This window comes from Lactuca saligna, chromosome 1, assembly GCF_052625555.1.
Source record: "Lactuca saligna cultivar CGN05327 chromosome 1, ASM5262555v1, whole genome shotgun sequence".
Taxonomy (NCBI): Eukaryota; Viridiplantae; Streptophyta; class Magnoliopsida; order Asterales; family Asteraceae; genus Lactuca; species Lactuca saligna.
The window spans coordinates 165,623,756-165,645,417 of record NC_136417.1 but is presented as its reverse complement, the minus strand read 5'-3'; positions in this window follow the sequence as shown (position 1 = coordinate 165,645,417).

The window sequence follows — 21,662 nt, the reverse complement described above, 5'->3', positions numbered from 1 at the left end:
CTAGTTCGGGACGGTAATCCCATGGTTTTTAGTCTATAGGGTTCATATCTATTTCAGGATGTTATTCATATGGTTAGAATCTATATCTAGTTTGGGATAGTGATCCCATGATTTTATCAAACTATCTCATATCTATTTCAGGATGCTATTCCTATGGTTAGAATCTTATATCTAGTTTGGGATAGTGATCCCATGATTTTATCAAACTATCTTATATCTATTTCGGGATAGTAATCCCATGGTTTTATCAAACTATTTTTTATCTAGTCCGGGATAGTAGTCCCATGGTTTTCAGTCTATATTTTCGAGTATATCAAACTATCTTGTATCTAGTTCAGGATATTAGTCCCAAGGTTTTCAAACTACTTTCTATCTACAGTTCATGTATATTAAAGTATTTTATATCTAATTCGGGATAGAAATCCCATGATTTTCAATATATAGTTTTGTGTATTAAACTATACTCTGTGTTATTCAATCAATCTTGCATTTAGGAAAATATGGGATTTTCCTGGGGTTAACATATAATGCGTAATTGAACTGTAATAAAGGATAACTAAACTGTTTAACATAAGAAAATATGCGATTTTCTTGGATAATAAACCTTTTCGGAAAACTAAAGGAAATTGGTACATTTTCAGAAAACAAACATCTTATGAACTCACCAGCTTTATGCTGATTTTCAAACCGCTTGTATTCTCAGGTCCAAGTTAGACAGCTACCCGGCGATATCTTTTGGTGAAGATGGAGAGCTCAGAAGACTCGTCTCAACTTTTGTTCATATGATATATGTATAACACTTGTACAATTTACTGTTGAAACAAATGTAAACTTTCAAATATATGTAATGTAGTGGTTGTTTACTGTGATTACTATGTACATTGGATTTGATACTCAACGTGGTGTCAACCCCAGAAATGTTTCCGCCTTCGGTTTTCGGGGTGTGACATAAATGAACTTGTCCCACCATACACATTTATATAAGAGTCCCACCATATTTAATTAGTTCATTTTGATCACTTAATTAATTCTAAATTAATTCTTGATCAATACTAATTAAATAATAAGATTCCATATTAATATATTGAAACATATAATATATTAATATACTATTCTCAATGATTATCCATATAAATTGTGTCGGTGAAGTGCAACCCAAATGGACCATGTCAGGTCGGGTCAAGTACATACGAAATATAGTTATGGACTTAGACATTAATACAACAGTTAAGTCCTGGCTTGGGATTTGTTTCTCTATGAAAGACTGTAACAACCGAAAACTTCTAACACATGTAATTGATGTGTGTTTCAGCACTAAAACTTGAATTCATTATCTTTTATTAAATCTTGTGGTTCCATATTGGAGCTCTAGACTTAGTATAATCTACATATAAGTCTTAGAAAGGGTTGGAGAGTGTTTTAGCATTGCAAAATCAGGCCAAACTCACCAAATAAGGTGTGTGCGGCCACACACTTGAATGTGCAGCCACACACCTATGTGTACGGCCACACACCCAACCGAAAACACTCTCAACCTCACACCCAATTCAATATACGGATGGATACCCCTTCATTCATTCATTTAGATGTTTCTCTTCCCTCTCTCTACTTTCTCTCTCTAAATCATCAACCAAGAACACTTGGAAGGCTTCATAATCGTGATCTACTCCATCTTCAAGCTAATTATAGTGGTAAACACTTGAATCCCAAGCTTTTTATGTTCGTCAAATTCATCATCCCTTGAAGGTGTACGGCCGCACACCTTCATATAGGGGCAACATGCATTCAAAACTCCCAAGTATGAAGAACATACACTTCAAAATCATCATATGGACTCAAATGAGGAGTGTACGGCCGCACACTCCTGTGTACGGATGCACACACCCTCTGTACGGCCGCACACTCTTGTGTGCTGCCTCACACACACTCCTGGCCGCACACTCATTTTCAAGACCATACACCCACTCTAATGCCCATATTTGGCCCTAAACTTGCATAAATCATTAATTATGGATCATAGGACACTTGTTCTTAGTAATTCCAAGCCCTAAGGATGTCTTCCCATCATGTTTAGTCATGAAACACCTTAGTTCTAACTCATTTATGTGTCATCACATGAATAATATATGGGCCATAGGCGTTCAGGGCATCCGTTGACACTCAAACCCTACATTAAGCGGGGAGTTCATACCCGTACTCTTTTCAATGTTTTTCACTGTTTTCAGGGGGAATACAAGCAAAGTAGAAGGAATACTTGTACTTTAAACTTGTTTTTACATGTGTTGCGTTCCATAATTCATATGCTTTTAACACTGATAATCATAATAGATAACAGTTTGAACTCTCAAAACACACTATCATAATATTTGTGAAAAACATTATAAAATGTTGTATTTTATATTTTCACAAGTTTTCCACATTATATCAGTTAAAAGCATAACCTTTGAACTTGAAACATGAAACCTAGTACAAGTTTTTTTCCTCGGTAACACTCCACAAAGATACGCTAGTGGATGATCATCTTTCGCAACAGTATTTTTCTGTAATATTACTAGTAAATTTGTTATTCATATAAATTGGAGACACGTCCTCGGTAACACTCCACAAGAGATACCCGAGTGGAGGACCGCCCCCATAACGAGAATCTCTAGGTTAGAGAGCGTGACTTGAGTGTATAGATCTATACGGGGCTGACTACCCCACACATGGCTGCTAGCTAAGCCGAACCGAAAGGTTCAAGGGTGACGAAAGTCGTAAGGTGATGTGGACTACTTAATGCCATATCTAGTCTATCGTATGGTTATGGAACTCGCAATTTGGATAACAGAGATTTACGAAGCAGTAATAATGAATAAAGTAACTATGTTTACTTTGTTATTATTAGTTTTATAAATGTGTTAAAACTAATACATTTCACAAGGACAACTAGGTTTTCGGTATACATCTTTCACATTTGGTAACCAACATTTAGGAAAATATGGGATTTTCCTGGGTAATATTTGTGTACAACTAGATTCGTGAAACAAATTCAGATAACTAAACTTTACAATTCACAAGGGTAAACATGCTTTCAGTATACATCTTTTACATTACACTTTGGATTTGATAACTAAATTTTAAGAAAATATGGGATTTTCTTGGTGTGTAACTTTTTCAGAAACAGAAAGGAACTTGTGCATTTTCAGAAACCAAAACCGCTTATGAACTCACCAGCGTTATGCTGATTTGCAAACTGCTTGTATTCTCAGGTCCACATTAGACAGGTACCCGATGATTCCTTTTGACAAAGACGGACTGCCTTGAAGACTCGTCTTACTTTTGTTCGTATATACTATGTATCACAATTCTACAACTTTACCTTCAAAAAAATGTAAACTTTTATATATATTTATATATATATATATATATATATATATATATATATATATATATATATATATGTAATGGTTGTTTGCTTTACTTATTATGTGCATTGGATTTGATACTCAACGTGGATTCAACCCCGGAAATGTTTCTGCCTTCGATTTTCGGGGTGTGACAAAGACCTAGGAGAAGTTGCCTATATTCTGGTGATAAGGATTATGAGAGACCGGAGTAAAAGACTAATTGGATTTACTTCTAGTACTTACTTGGAGAAGGTGCTGAAGAGGTTTAGCATGCAGGACTCCAAGAAAGGAGAGGTATCCATCCAGAGTAATGCGAGACTTAGTAAACCTCAGAGCCCATGTACTGAGGCTGAGATAGCAGAAATGAGTCGAATACCTTATCCTTCTGCAGTAGGATCAATCATGTATGATATGACCTACACACGACCTGATGTAGCCTTTGCTTTGTGCATTGTTAGTAGGTATCAGGGGAACCCTGGCAAGGCTCACTGGACTGTAGTAAAGAATATCTTCAAGTACCTACGAAGGACTCAGGACTACGTCCTTACCCTCGATGGCAGTGATGACTTGGGAGTTGTAAGGTATAGTGATGCTAGCTTTCAGACTGATAGGGATAATTTCCGCTCTCAGTCGGGCTGGGTCTTTACCTTAAACGGAGGAGCAATTACTTGGAAGATTTCCAAGTAGGAGACAGTATTTGATTCAACATGCAAATCAGAGTATATAGCAACAAGCGAGGCAGCAAAGGAGGCTATATGGCTGAAGAACTTCATTAGAGACCTTGGAGTTGTACCAGCTATAAAGGAGCCAATGGAAATTTTCTATGATAGTGAAAGTCCAGTTACCTTAGCTAAGGAACCAAAGGATCATGGGATATCCAAACACATTGACAGAAAATAGCATTTCATCGGACATCGAATAGAAGAAGGACTCCTTGTGGGAATCAGGGTATCATCGGATGAGAACCCAGCAGATCCCCTCACAAATGGAGTGAGTCGAGTTAAGCGTCTCCAGCTCGCCCGGAGCATAGGGATGAAGGATGATATTAGTTTTAGTAGTTAGATAATTTTGAAATTTGTAAAGTGTAATTGACATTTGATGATGAATAAAAGTTTTGTTTATTTGTGAGTTAAGTGTTGCTATCTCTTGTCAATCGTTTACTATATTAATTTTGCATGTTTTGACTTCCAGAAAAATTGTGGTTGGCATATTGTATTATTCGAATCTCCACAGTCGGTCATATGTTGGAAGTAGGTATGAATCAAGACTGTCATGAGATGGTTGCAGAGCTCAAACTTGTTAAACATGGCTACAACACTCATGAGTGCTCATAAGTTGTTAGCATTGGACTCAACCCACGCTCATTGGTATCACTTCATGGAATTTATCTCGAGTGATCGTGAGACGGTAATATCATATAAGTCTTCAAACCTAGAGATATGACTTGTTGCCTATGAGTTGGTTATTCATTGATTGTACAAAAACGCATTGGTAACTCGATGTTATTAAACATACTTTTGTGTGTGATTTAACATGTAGTAGAACAAGCATATGAGTCAAAGTTTATATGTTCCTTATTGGAGTAGAAGCGATATCTGGGCCCCTCGATCATTTTTGTTTTGACCTATGTACCGGGCCCAATCAGAACTAAGTTGATGTGTTCAGTTAAGTTCTTTGTCAAACCAATCGGAAATTCAGAAACAAACTGCTGGACAATAAGTAAGACATTGTTCCATGTATTTGTCCAGCTGATATCTAGAGCATAGGATCATATGATCACTTATCTTAAATAGCGCATCAACATCTCCTCAGTTCTGAGAGACCTTTAAAATAGCTATAATTGCTGATGGGTTCCTAAAGTTCATATTTACAAATATAGTTATTGGAATTATCTACGTAGGAGACTATTGGATAGGGTGTCTAAGTCCATAAATATATTTGGTATGCACTTGACCCGACCCAGCATGGTCCATTTGGGTTGCATAGTGTCACACCCCCAAACCAGAATGGCGGAAACATTCGAGGGTGGATGACTTCACGTAGTATCACAACGATTGAATATTGTAAAGAAAGTAACACAACCATCATATATATAAAATGAAAACGTATATTGTTGCGTTATACATGTTATCAAAAGAATATTACAATATGATGATAAATGTTTAATGATAAAAACATCCTTTGTGTTCCTTCTCCCAAAAGCTGGTAGTTTACCTGTATCACTGATTCCCTGAGAAATACAAGTGGTTTTGAAAAGTGTCAACAATTAAGTTGGTGAGTTCATGAGTGTTTCGAGTTGAAAAGTATATCCCTTTTGGTAGTAAATTGGTAAACGAGGTTTTTAGAAAATCCAATATTTTCTTGTAAAATGAAAAAGTTTCCAAAGTTGGAATGTGTTAGTAACTTTTATAATCAAATGATAACAATAATTTTGTATGAAAATATAATGTAGGAAAACTGCGATGCACATATGAATCTCGTAAATCAATCTTGTTTTATACTTTTTATGTGAGTTTTATAACCATACTAATGACACTGACGGCCTGTAACAACATTCTTCAAGTGTTGCAGTGTTATGACATTTGTCACCCCAGACCTGCCGGTCTAACTATAGCTAGTAGTTTAGGTGCGGGATTGTCAATCCCGTATAGATCTATACACAAGTATCACGCTCTCCCTCCAAGAGATTATGGTATATAATACAGGACTTGAAATGCATACAAAAATGTACGTTGAAGTTTAAATATCTCACATTACCTAGTATAAGTAGATTTACAATGAAATGACCTTACTTCTTTTGAAAGTGTTTCGTTTTTCAAATTGTATAAAAATGTAGGATTGACTTGCTAACTATACCCATTATAATTTTTCAGATGGTATGTTCCATTTAGTAGAAATAACTTAGTGATATAATCGCCCTTGTATACATAAGATGTTTGTATCGATATTCGAAGTTAGAAATTGCATTTATGTTTATAAAACGATACTTTTAACGTGTAATGTACTTGTATTTCCCCCCTAAAACATAAAAAGAATTGAAAATTAGGGGTATGAACTCACTCGTTAAGTTTGAAGAGGAAGACTAGAGTTAAGTAGAACTTCGATCGCGGATACTTGCGTCGTTGGGCTCTTCGGCGATCTCTGCAACGTAAATCTTTCGTCGGGGGATCGAGTGCGGAGACCGAGGTGAGGGGAGGGTCTCTGGAGCTTAGAAGTATGAGAGAATGGCTGGGGGATTGTGATTTGTGTGCAAAAACTCGAGCTTAAGCCTTCTATTTATAGGCTGGAATTGCCTCGTACGCGGGGCGTAATTTTGGAGTACGCGGGGCGTACTCACGTACACAGCGAGTACGTCGTTACGCTGGGCGTAAAATGCATCAGGGCTTACGACTCCTGGCTAGCTAGGCGTAGCTTGGGCGGACCGATGGGACTCGACTCTGGGTCTAGTACGCGGGGCGTACTCCCAGAGTACGCGGGGCGTAATCCCTGCTTCCAACTTCTAAATTCCGTAACTTTCACGTACGAGCTCCGTTTTTTGCGTTCTTTATATCCACGCGTAGGTGAGATTATGCTCTACAACTTTCATTTAGACTCCGTCGGCTAGTTTTGACTTTATTTTTAATGATATAATTTTAATAGGCCGGGCCTCCTAAAGTTCGTTAAAATTTCATAGGTTCTTTATTCGACGTCGGTTTTCGTTTGTCTTTTTATTGTTTTATTACCACCGAGGAGATCTTCAACTTCCGTTTAGGTGGCGATAGCTAAATAACACTCGATCTTCAATCCGAGTTTTTAGCCCTCTACTACTATTACGAAACTTTGAAAATTCGTAACTTCTTCATTCGAGGTCCAATTTCGGCGATCTTTTTATGCACGCTCATCTTTCAACGAGATCTACGACTTTTGTTTAGATACTTTAAGGCAAAAATGTATTTTATTGAGATTCCACTTTTTACGTCAAATAATGTTTTAACGTCGTTTCGTAGATATACGAGTGGTTATAATTTCTTCAATATAACTCGGTTTTGAGCGTTCTTTATGTTTTTGGAAACCGGGGCATGACATCTAATATTCGATGCATCCCAACTTAGATACTTGAACACTTTGTTTTCGAGGTTAATTTCGTTGTTTTTAGCTTTCGAGTGTTTACAATTCTTTTGGGAAAAATAGGGTTGTCACACATAGCATCATGCATTTGGATAGACTAAAAGAGAGAAATAACACTTGTGGTTTATTAAATATTATAAGTTCTAATATATTAATAGTATTATTTAACTAGTATCGATCAAGAATTACTTTGGAATTAATTACGTGATAAAAAGATGACTAAGTATATATATGGGTTGATTAGTAAATCACCCATAACTTGTATAGTGGGCTAAAAGGTTGCATTGATTTTTAAGTTAGGTTAAACCCATAGGATGGTCCATGTGCGTTATAAACCCATGGGTCATGTAAATGAAGAGTCATAACACATTAGGGTTTACATGGTGTAACCCTAAATGTGACACACTATATAAGGAACATGTTATCTACCAAAATCGGCTACACTAAGGACAAGTGAGGGCAATCCAATTTTTAGAGTGTTATACATTCTCTCAAAGTCATTCCAAAGAATTTGGTGTTGTGTGAAGAATTTGAGGCATCACACTTGGGGTGCGAGGCTCTCAAGGTTTTCAAGTAATCAAATCAACTACATGGTATGTAATTCTGGCCATCTTTTAGTTTAAAAGTTCCCCATGAATGCTAGATAGGATTATGAACCTTGGAAATCATATTTTGCATGTATTTTAGACAAACATAGATCCAAGGTTTTCTAGGGTTGGATATACATGTAGGAGTGTTAGGATGCTCAAAACCCATCAATTGTAAGAATACAACCCAGCAAAACCCCTGACGAAGGGACTGACTAGGGTTAAGCACTTGCAGCATGCAATGTGCATTAGGCTAACGGAGGATATTAGTTTTAGTGATTAGATAAACCGAAACTTGTAATAGCTAAATTGTAATTGACCTTTGATGATGGAGTTTTATTTATAAGTAAAGTTAGTGTCTCGTGTTACGCATTTACTATTGTTTTACTTTGCATGTTTTCACTTCCAAAATAATAAGATTTATTCAAAATATCCACATTCGATCATACTTTGGAAGTAAGTATGAAACAATATTGTGATGAGTTGGCTTGTAGATTGTCTAAGGTGTTAGGCATAGCAACAGTTTGCTACAGCATCCATGAGTGCTTCGGAAATAAGATTTAAGTAGTGGATCAACCCGCACTAACCTGAACCACTTCATGGAATTTATCACGAGTAATTGTGAGACAATGATATCATACAGTCTTCAAACCAAGATATATGAGTTGTTGACTACGAGTTGGCTGTGCATTGATGGCACGAAATTGCATCAGTAAGTTGATGTTATAAAACGTGTCGTGCAAGATTTGATGTGTAGTTAGTACAAGCATATAATGTTGAATTCTATGTGTTCCTTATATCCTAAGATGTTTAAAAGCAATATCTTGGGCCCCTCGATAATTCTATTTTGACATATGTGTCGGGCCCGGTCAGAACTAAATTGATGTGTTCAATTATGTTCTATGTCAGACGAATCAGAAATCGGGAAACAAACTGTTGGACAATAAGTATGACATTGTTCCATGTATTTTTCTAGATAACATCTTGAAAACAGAGAATTATATGATCCCTTATTTAACGGATGCGTCACTGACTGGGTCAGAGTTGACAACGGGTTTGAAAGCTTAAGATTGCTAATTCGGATCCTGAAGTTACATTGACAGCTATAGTTATTAGACTTATCCAAGTAGGAGACTGTTGGATTTGGTGTCTAAACCCGTAACTAAAATTGCGAGGTACCTGACCCGATTGTAGCATGGCCCTTTTGGGTTGCCTTCATCAGTGAAATTTCATAGGATGGGCTTTTGAGAATATAGTTATTTGTTATTTATTACTATATTATAAATATAATATGTTAAATTGAGAAATCATATTATTTCATTACTATTGCTCAAGAATTAGTTTGGAATTAATTTTATGATCAAAAGAGACTAATTAAATATATGGGGATTAATTAGGTAAATCAATTATTCTTATAATGTGGGATGGGCTAAACCATTGAGATAATCCATGCATAGTCCATGGAGGTTAACCTATGGAGCCTAAGTATATGAAAGGTTATTAGGGTTTACAAAGTGTAACCCTAGGATTTGCCACATTATAAATACTCACCCGTAGAGCTAAAACCGGAACCCACATACATTCTAAGAGAGTGAAGTTGATTTTGTGCTAAATAAGCTTCTTTCTAAAGCCTCCTCTTTCATTTGGTGTTTGTGAACCATTAGAGGCATCACACTTAGGGTGCTCAAGCTTTCAAAGCACAAGAAGTCTATCCCACTAAAGAGGTAAGCATCCAAACTAAGTTTGTATTGTATAGCTTCAATTGTATGCTAGCTTCGGAGAATGCTTTAAAAAAATTGAAAATGCATGTAAAATTAGAGAAAACATAGATTCAAAGCATTTAGGGTTGCGTGTGAAGCATAGGAGTGTTATATTGCTCAAAACCCAACATTCTACACTCAATGGAGAAGTTGTGACTTGGAAAAGTTCCATGCAGGAGATCGTGGCTGATTCAACATGTGACTCAGAGTATATTGATGCATGTGAAGTGTAAATGGAAGATATATGGTTGATGAACTTCATTAGAGACCTTGGAGTTGTGCTAGCCATAAAGGAGCCCATGGAGAATCTAACAGATCCAAGGGATCATGGTAGATCCAAAAATATCGACATAAAATACGACTTCATCAGAAATCAGGTAGAAGGACTCCTAGTCATCAAGATGGTATCATGTGAAGGGAATCTGACAGATCCCCTCACAAAGGGTGTGAGTAGGATTAAGCATGTTCACCATGCAACGAACAATGGTCTGAAGGACAATATTAGTTTTAGTGATTAGATATATTTTTCAAAAACTTGTAACAATATAAATGAAATTGACATTTGATGAATAAGTAATGAAGATTTATTTATGAGTATTGTTTACTATCATTTGTCACTTGTTAATTTTTTATTTCAACTTTGCATGTTTTACTTCCTAAATAATTGGATTGTTCAAATTATCCACAGTTGATCATACATTGGAAGTAAGTACTGAATTAAGACTGTCATGAATTGGCTTGTAGGCTGTCTAAGTGTTTAGACATTGCAAATGTTTGCTACCAAGTGTATGAGTACTCCTGTAATGGGGATTTGAGTATGCGATTAATCCTACGCTCATAGAATTACTTCACGGAATTCATCACGAGTAATTATGATGATGCGTAATTATGATGATGCGATTTGAGTTGGTGTTTACAAGTTTGTTGTGCATTGATGATGCGTAAATGCATCAGTAACTTGATGTTATAAAACATATCTTTGTGCATGATTTGATGAGTAAATAGTACAAGCTTATATGTCAAATTTTATCTGTTCCTTTTATTCCATGGGGTGAAAGCGATATCTTGTGCCCCTAGATGATTTGGTGTTGACTTATGTACCAGGCTCGTTCAAGACTGCATTTATGTGTTCAATAAATTTCTTCGTCATACAAATCAGAAATCGGGAAACAAACAATTCGAGAATGAGAATAATTGTATTCCATGTCTTTTTCGACATGATATCGTGTAGAATGAAGGATTATATGATCCCTTATCTTAAGGACATACAACTGCTAGGTCGGAGTTCGAGGATGACTTTTGAAAGCTATGATTTCTAGTTAAATTTGGAATTCATATTTACAATTATAGTTATTAGACTTACCCAAGTAGGAGACTTTTGGATTAGGTGTCTAAGCCCATAACTATAATTAGTTTGTACTTGATTTGATATAAGCATTGTCCTTTTGGGTTTCCTTCACCCTAGCATATTGACAGGATAACTTTGGGAAAGAGAGGTTGAATATATTATTTGGAATAATAAATTGATTTATTAATTAAAATCCATGTTATTTAATTAGTATTTACTCAGAAATAATTTTGGAATTAATTTTCCGATTAAAGGAACTAATAAAAGGAACAAGGGTTGTTTTCCAAATCATTGATAAAACTGAGACTGGGTTGTTGGACTCCTTAGAATGGTGCGGACGAAAACTATAAGGAGGCCATATAGATTTCATCCAAGGCTCCCTAATAAGGCTCCATGGGGTGTTTAAGCCTTAAGCAGGAAATTAGGGTTTCCTAAAACAAATCCTAGCATCCCACTACTATATAAAGACCCTGCCACTTTGGGATGCCAACCAATGCTTGCATCGAGAGAACCCTAGCTGAAATTCTAAGTGCATTCCTCCTCTCTCCTCTCATCTTCTTGCTATTGGTGTTGGTGAACCATTAGGGGTGCAACATTTGAGGTATTAAGCTTTCAAGAGTCAAGGATCTACAAGGTATTCTTGTCATTGCTTCATAAGAAGTAAGGTGATCATCAAAACCCTTTTATTATGTGAATTTCGAATTATATATTCTAGATCTAGGGTTTTTCTTTGGAATTCAATTTTCATGTTCAACTAGTGAAAAACTTATATCCAAAGCAATTAGGGTTGTATGATCACATAGGATGTAGTTATACTCAAAACCCATCGTTGTTAATATGCCATAATTTCTGTAGACCTTTAAATGTACTTTGTATTCTGCAAATTTGAGTAATATTTTGGCTTATGGTACCATTTTCCTCTTAATGCGAAAGAAAATCATTCATGGAATTCCACTCCAAGACGATTCCTATAAGGTCTCTATTGATGAAACCGTAAATGGAGCAATGATTATATGAGCAAAATCTATTTAGAAAAAGAAGTCGAAAATGCATAAAAATTTTGTTGCTTGGCAGAAATACCCTCTTAAATGTGACGATTTGGTTTCATTAATTTATTTTCCTTCAAGCATTAAATATTTGTTTTCTCATAAAATAGACTATCAATTTAGTTAAATTTGCGTTCTTGTTTCAATTTTTGACTATACCAACTAATTCTTCTACATAACCTAACATAAAAGTACACCCAATGAACAAGACAAATAACTAAAAAATATTGGAGATCTAGGTCCTAGTACACATGTTAATTAGTAATTTTTAAGTTGTGTAGGTCTCTTTTGGTTACAACTTATGTATGTAGTATTAAAATTGAATAAATACATATATATTTTGTTTTATAATTTATAATATCTTTCAATTTATATGTTTTATCATGTTTAATGTTGCATTTTTTTGCAAAAAAAAAAATTAATTTCTACGTTCCATTAAAAATGTGGCTTTCCATTAAAATTTGTTAATGAATGTTTAATATAACCATATACATTATGAATGTTAAATGTGACTTAAGCATTTGTTGCATTCTATTGGAGAAATTCAGTTCTTGGAGCATTTGGAGCATTTGGTGCAAATTGGAGAAACTTGCAAAAACTTGGAGCAGTTAGGGCAACTTCTAGAAACTTAGAGCATTTAGAGTGGAATGGATCAACATGTTACACCATTCATATCCATGTTGTGACATTCATGAAGATGTTGTACCAAGTGGAAGGTGTTACGCCAAACTTGAAGAAGTTACGCCACTCATGTTAGATGTTGTGCCAAGTTAAGATTTTTCACCAACATGTTAGAAGTTGTGCCACATCGGAAGCATGTTACACCACTTAGTAGGGAGTTGTTCCACCATTGTCGGTCTAGGATATCCCCCGATGATTCACATGGGCTATAATGTCCTGTATGATGCTTAAATATTAGTGATGGTTAAGCAACCACCATGTTGTGCTAACATGTGTCTGGTGTTATTTTGGTTTTTCTAATTTTCTTCTTTACTTCCTAACAGGTGTTATTAGAGTTGTGGTTTATGTTCATGTGAATGATGTCCACTCTCAAGTTTGATTTTGAGAAGTTCAATGGTTAACATAAATTGAATTTGTGAAGGTGAAGATGAGGGCTCTTCTAGTTCAACAAGGATGTGTAATTTTACTAGAAGGAGGGGGAAAGTGCCAAAGGACACGATGGCTAATAATAAGGTGGAAATTCAGAGGAAGCCACATAGTTCCCTTCTATTGAGTTTAACAGATGAAGTACGGAAGGAGGTTGTAGATCAAACAACTACCTGAAAGTACCTGAACAACGCTCTAAAAAAAAGGTTGTATTAGAAGCAATGGTTGTACACTCTAAGAATGTCTGAAAGTATCCAAATGAATGATCATTTGGATAATTTGAATCACATCATCTTGAATCTAAAAGGAGTTGATTTGAAGATTGAATATGAAGATTAGGCACTCATTCTCTTATAGTCTCTTCTGAAATCATATGAGAATGTCTTTGATACTATGATCTATGGTAGGATAACGATCACTGTGAATGATATGAAGGATTCTATGATGTCCAAGGAACTGAAAAGAAACGTTTCATTTGGCTAATAGGTGCCAAGTTCCGGAGGACCTACCCAGTTTTCCTCCCGTGAGTCAGGTGGAGTTTAGGATCAATATGATCCATTGTGCTACCCCAATTCGCACCACCTGACATGTAGACGTTGTCCTCTTAGCTCTAGGAGTTGTTGGGTAAGCATTTTATCCGACCAATAAGTTCACCTTGGGAGTGCTCATTTTGTTTGTGTATAAAAAGGATGGTTCTCATCAAATGTGAAATGATTATCAGGACTTGAATAATATGACAGCAAAGAACTGTTCCCCACTTCTGAGGATTTATGATATTATTGATCAACTCCAGGAGCATCTTCGTTTTCCATTATTGATATGAGGGTAGGATACCACCAAATAAGGATCAAAGAGGAGGATGTTGAGAATACAGCTTTCAGGACTGAATATGGGTACTATGAGTTTGTTGTGATGATTAATTCACCTGCAACATTCATGGATTTCATCAATCGAGTATGCAGGTCGATGCTCGACCGGTTGGTCATTGTTTTCATCAGTGATATTCTACTCTACTCCAAGACCAGGGAGCAACATGGGGAGCACCTATGGGAGTTTCTTGGAGTGATGAGGATTAGAGACTATATGCGAATTTTTCCAAAAATGTTTTTGGTTCCGAGAGGTCCAATTCCTAGGGCACCTCGTCAATCAGAACAAGATTTTTGTCAATCTAACCAAGATTGAGGTGGTTATATGGTGGGAGGTCTCAAAGTCTCCATATGAGATCCAAAGTATTCTTTGGTTGGAAGATTACTATCGGAGGTTGATCTAGGATTTCTACAAGATTTTTATCCCTCTTACTTGTTTGAAAAAGAAGAGTCTGGATTTCCACTGGGGGCCTAAGCAGTAGCCTAAATTTAAGGCTCTGAAATAGAGATTATCTGAGGCCTTGGTATTAACCCTTTTTTAGGGTGTTCAGGATTTTAGGGTATATTGTGATGCATCAATCTCATGTTTGGCAGTGGTACTCATTCATTGAGTAAATATATTACATATGTTTCCAAACAACTAAAGCCTCATAAGGTTAGGTATCCGATGCATGAACTAGAGTTTGGGAAAGTGGTGTTCGTCCTCGATATTTGGCGAAACTATCTTTATGAGTTTTTTTGTACCATCTACATGGATAACAAAAGCCTGAGATATCTTATGGATCTACTGAATCTAAAATGAGGAAGTGTAGATAGCTTGACGTGGTAAAGGATTATAATTGTAAGATACTTTATCATCCGGGGAAGACCAATGTGTCCTCCGATGGTTTGATTCGTAAGGAGGCATGTGCCCTTATTCGCAGATTATGTTTGAGGATGACCATCATTTAACAGCTTCTGGATTTGATAAGGGAGCCTCGGGCTGAGGTAATCAAGAGGGAGAATTGGAAGAAAGAGAAGATCAGTGGCCAAATTGGCATATTTGTCACTGATATTCGAGGATTATTGGCACAATATCGGCACGTTTGGGTCCTATATTTTATGGAGTCCAACATATATTGCTAAAGGAGACATATAAGCATAGGTTCTCGATTCACCTTGGATCCATGAAGATGTATCGAGACTTCAGACTTAGTTATTGGTGGCCTTGTATGTAGAGAGATACCTTGGTATGTGGAGAGATGTTTAACATGTGTATTGTTAAGGAAGAGAACCAACAACACACGACAAGTTGCAACCCTTGGATATTCCCATGTGTAAATGGTAGCATATTTCCATGAATTTCATCACCAATTTTCCAAGGATGGCTAATGGATTTGATGCCATATGGGAGAGCTCTTTGGCTGAGAAAATAGATGATGTTTAAGTGCACGATATTTTTTCTCACCATAGTGTACCGATTTCCATCGTATCTGATGGAGATATCCAATTCACTTCCCGGTTTTGTCAAAGGTTGCAAGAGGATTTGGGTACTAGATTACACTTCAACACTGCTTATCACCCACAAATAGACGGGTAGAGTGACCGGACTATCCAGACACTGGAGGGTATGTTTAAGGCTTTTATTATTGATTTCAGTGGAAGTTGGGACTCCTACCTCTGTATGAACTTCTTTATGGGAGGAAGTGTAACATTATAGTTTGTTGTCGAGAGGTCTACCATAGGGTCATGTGGAGGAGTAAGGTGGTACTCCAAATGACAGAGCGTATCCAGCATGTTAGATAAAGGTTACACACAACACATATACAACATAAGATTTACACTGATAGGCGACAGTTCGTGTTAGAGTTTTATGTTTGGATATGGTTTTGTCGAAGGCATCAACCTAGAAGGACTTTATACGCTTCAGGAAGCGGTGCAAGTTGGGCCCCTGATTTATCTAACCATTTCAGGGTATGCAAGTTGGCCTAATAGTTTTATCTGCCTTAGCAACTTACTCAGATTAATAACACCTTCTGTCACACCTCGCTAAAGCGGAAACGCAAGATATGACAGCGATAACGGTTTCATTGCAAAAGATAAAGATACATCACCATAGCAGTATTTAAAAGTTTACAACCCATAGCTTCAAAAGAAACAAAATACAAGTTTTTCCAAAATAACGTTGTTCAAAGATAACTTCATAAATAACTTCAACACGATGCAGCATGCTCTATGATGAATCTTTATATCCACTTACTAATCATTTCATGAAAAAGCATGTAAAACGAGTGTCAACTATGAAAATAGTTGGTGAGTTCACAAGTTTATAAAATCGAGCTTGAATAAGGCTTTTCGTAAATACAAGTACATTGCTTTAATGAGAAACAAAGTTGATTGCTATTAATGAATACAAGTTTATTGGTATAACGAGAAACGAGTTTGTATGTGTATGAGCAAACAACGAGTCTCAACCAAACCTATGGCTGAAGCACTATCGAGATCTATGCTTATCGTTCCATAGATGAATAAGGGCAAACAATGAGTCTCAACCAAACCTATGACTGAAACCTATGACTGAAGCCCTATGTGTATGAGCAAACAATGAGTCTCAACCAAACATAGCAATACAATAGCAATCATGTTTGATAGCATTCAACTTAAATACAACATGCAAATAATAGTTTTTCTGGACATGCTTTTCCACCCCAAAACATAAAACCGAAAATAGGGGAGTGTGTGAATACTCACAATGTTTCGACTAGATACAAATAGTGTCTCAGAATGCACCAACGTCTTACTACCGGGATCATACGACATCAAACACACACTAGTGAGTGTCTATGTCGAAATCTAATGCTAATATACTAAACTCTACATATAGTGAAATGTCAATTTATGTTTTAGTATTGGATTTTATATTAATTGGTTACACTTTTTTTGAAATAATGAAATTCTACAAGTGGTGCGATTAATTACAACTTCGGAATATTAATTTTCCAGATTTAGTAATATAAATTAAAGGTATTTCTACACATTTCAAACTGTTTTATATTCCTAAAAATGTAAAATATTATCAAACAGTTTCCAAAAATTGTCAGACCTTGTATTTCCATTGTAAATACAATAGAGGTTTTCCAGAAAATTTTCCTTGAATTTTCGATATGGTGGACTATTTTTCAAAATTTTAAGTCTTCTTAACAGCATAAATTCACGAAAAATAGCATTCAAAGGATAAAAATTCTCAAACTTTTTATTTTGCTGTTATTACACAATACTAAGATGGGAAAAATATAAAAATGGATTTGCAAGCTGTTCAATTATATTTTATGATTTTTGAGCATTTATTCCAATAAAAATTGAAATAAATAGAAAACAGTTTCCAAAATTACCCAAACTTTTCATTTAACTGTTATTATACATAACTAGGATGGGAAAAATATAAAAGATATTTTTCAGTGGGCATTTCTATTTTTTCTTGTTTTATTCCTTTAAATAATCATTAATTGAAGAATAAATATTAAACAGTTAAAATAAATTACCAAAAATTTTTGTAACATCATTTACAGTGTAATTAATCTGGGAAAAATACCAAAAGTGGTTTTCATATTGTATAATCCGGTTTCGGGTATTTATGTTTATTTAGGTGTATTTAAGTGTATTTAACTTTAGAAAATAAGAGAAAAATAGTTTACAGTAGATAAAATCACCAAAATTTTTATGTAATCTTCTACTGTAAAACATGATGTTTTGGTAAATTTTCATAAATTTTTGATAATCATAACTACTTTTCCTAGTTTTAGGCCATTATAATTACCAAAAATTGGGAAAAATAGTAAGGCAATAAGGCATGATGAAAAATTCAAAAATTATTTGTCTGAGTCACCCACCACAGGTAAAGGCTGCGAAAATTGTTAGGTACAATTTTCACTCTCTAAAGTGGTTTTGTGATTTATTATACCCAAACGAAAAGAAAATCGGAAATCATACCAAACAGCAACAAAAATTGATGAAATTTAGTGAGGCGTCATTATTCACCATAAGGGTCATCTATGAATTTATTCCGGATTTATAGACCTCCGGAAGTATTTTATGTGATTTATGCCCTTGGTTTCTAACAATAATTTTAATAAATCAAATAGATGATAAAAACTCTTGGTATTTTACAGATTATTACATGCATGTGAGGGCTTTCAAAAGGAAAAATGTTCAAAATTTATTCAGAAGGGAAATAGGGGTATTGAACCTAAACAAGTTAAGAAATGTTGCATATAATGGTGAGTGAGATGTAAATGTGGCTGAAGTTCATGAATTTGAGTAGCCCATTCAGTGAGGTTTTAAGCCACGAAATTTCAGCCATCATTCACTGGATATGTTAAGTTTCTAAATTATTTTCCCCCAGATTTATGGTTGGGTTTAAAGCCATTGATCATGCAAGGCAAAAATGGTGATCACAGAAAAAGAGATGTTTGTGCAACCATTTTGTAAAAATTGCCAAAAATCCGATATTTAATATTTTATAGTGAGACCAGTTGGGTTTTAAAGTTAACTCGTGGGGCTATCCAATACAAAAAGAATATAAGGATTTGGTTAAGTAATGACCGAGTTATGGCCGTTCAAAGCTGAACAATGTAATCTGGCAGATTGCATGTTTGCTTTGAGTGCATTCTTAGGGCATTTTGACAAGAACAACATGCATGCTTCTGTTAAGGTCCGATTTCTGGCACATGCATGGAGTGAATGAGCATCCAAGATGTACTAGAAATGGTTTAAATGCTTTTGGTCGTGCAAGAGCACAAAAGAAATGGAGAAGAAGATGTAATACTCGGTTTTGAAGTCACATGAACACATGTGCATAATTTTCACTCCTTGCATGGGTTTGATCCCGGATTTTCACCATCTCAAAAGCATGCATTGTGTTATGGTGAGAATCTACAAACCACAAGGGAAAAGTAAGAATTTCTAGCCATGGAAGGGAATAGAATACGAAGAGTAGAGAAAACCATGAAGAAGAGGAAGTAAAATCTTGAAACCATGAGGGAGGATTGTCTTGTTTACCTTGGTTTTGATCTTGAGAGAAGCAAGAACACTTCAAGGCCTCCTTAATCTCGAAATTTTGGTAGAGAATGGAGGATTTTCGTGAGTTAGAGAGAGAGAGAGAGAGGAAGAGAGTTTGTGTGTTAGAAGGGTGGAGTGTGAGAGAGAGTGAAGAGAGAAATGGAAGAGTGAAGGTTTAAGTTTAATGATTGAGTTTTGGGAAGAGAGAGGACATGGGGAGGGGAGAGTGGCCGGATTTTTGAGGCATTAAAGCCCTCTCTCTCCTCAATTCAAATTTTATAAAAAATCCCTCCTTAATTTTTATAAAAATCTAATTTTTATAAAAGTGATTCTTTAAGCAATTTTTGATTTATTTAAAAATCTTGTTTTTAACTAATAAATTATGATTAATGCACTATAATATATATTTCTATTTCATTGGTATAATCCATAATTTGATTAATAAAAATTTGATATTAGGAAGTTTATAGCCAAATTTTATAAAGTTTTTAAGCTTTAAGGTTTATAAATTTGGATTTTTAGCTCTTTAGGGTTTTTGGAATATTGTTTGATGTTCACCATCACATTGAAGCATAATTAGAATACTTTAATTTATTTTTAGGGTTTTATACCCTTTTTCAATTGTAACAAAGTTTGATGTTTCATTCTAATTATAGCATTGGCATATCCTATTGTAGTTAAGCAACTTACTAGAATCGTAAGTGTCAAGTATATTAGTCTTAGATCTTAGTTGGATCCTAGTTGATGCAAGATTTTGACCTAATTTATACTACTAGGCCATGGCATGTTGTGCATGAATGGTTTTTATAAAGATGCATGAGTCCGAGAATGACCTGAATTGACAGTTGTCACAGTATCCCCCACTTAAAAAGAATTTCATCCCGAAATTCATTCTATGTCATCGCTTGTCATCGCATGGGAAAAGTTGTGGATACTTTTCCTCCATGAAGTCCTCACGCTCCCAGGTGTACTCTGGCCCACGTTTTGAGTTCCATCTAACTTTCACAATCGGGATCTTACTCCGCTTAACTCTTGGGGCAATTGAAGTTTATACGCCACCGGACCAATCCTTTCAATGATTTTAAAGGGTCCAACATATCTCGGGCTTATTTTTCCTTTCTTACCAAAACGTACAAGCCCTTTCCAAGGCGGCACTTTTAAAAGTACCTTGTCTCCTACTTGGAATTCTAATGGTTTTCGACGATTATCCGCATAACTTTTCTAACGATCTCTAGCAGCTTTAAGCCTGTCCTTGATGATAGCAATCTTGTCAGATGTTTCCTGGATAAGTTCGAGTCTAGTCAACTGTCTGTCTCCAATTTCTGTCCAGCATAAGGGCGAACGACACTTGCATCCATACAATGCTTCATATGGAGCACATTGGATACTCGTGTGATAACTGTTATTGTAGGAAAACTCAAATAGAGGCAAATGAGTATCCTAATTTCCTTTGAACTCAATGACACACGCTCGTAGCATGTCTTCCAATGTTTGAATTGTTCTCTCTGTCTGCCCATCTGTCTGAGGGTGGTAAGCTGTGCTCAAATCTATCTTGGTTCCTAGTGCCTTCTGTAACATCCACCAAAATCGTGATGTAAAACGACTATCTCTATCAGAAATGATAGATAGGGGTACACCATGCAGAGAAACAATTTTGTCAATGTAGATTTGGGCCAATTTTTCCATCTTAAAATCTTCCCGAATGGGGAGAAAATGAGCAGATTTTGTCAGTCGATCCACTATGACCCAAATTGAGTCGTGACCTTTAGCAGTTCTAGGAAGTTTGTAACGAAATCCAAAGATATTTGCTCCCATTTCCATTGGGGAATATCAGGCTGTTGCAACAATCCGGATGGTTTTTGATGTTCAGCCTTGACTATTGAGCATGTCAAACACTTCCCGACATACAAGGCAATATCCTATTTCATTCCAGGCCACCAATAGTACTCTTGAAGATCTTTGTACATCTTATCCGCTCCAGGGTGGATTGAGTATTTAGATCGATGGGACTCCTCTACTATTATGTCTCTCAGATTGTTAACCCTTGGAATCCAGACCATGTCCTTAAAATAACGAACTCCATCAGGTTTGGTTTGAAATCTCTCTTCCAAACGATGTAAGGTCTCTCCTGGAAGATTTTCCTTGAATAACGCTTTCTCTTGGGCATCAATGATTTGAGATTTCAAGCTTGTCTGAATTACCATTCCCAAAGCTCTCACACAGGAAGGTTTCACTCTTTCTTTCGTACTAAGAGCGTCGGCTACTACGTTAGCCTTTTCTGGGTGATATCGTATCTCACAATCATAATCACTAAACAACTCTACCCATCTCCTTTTCCGCATGTTTAACATTTTCTGATCTAGGATATGCTGAAGGCTTTTGTGATCGGTATAGATAGTGCTTTTGGTACCGGTGTCG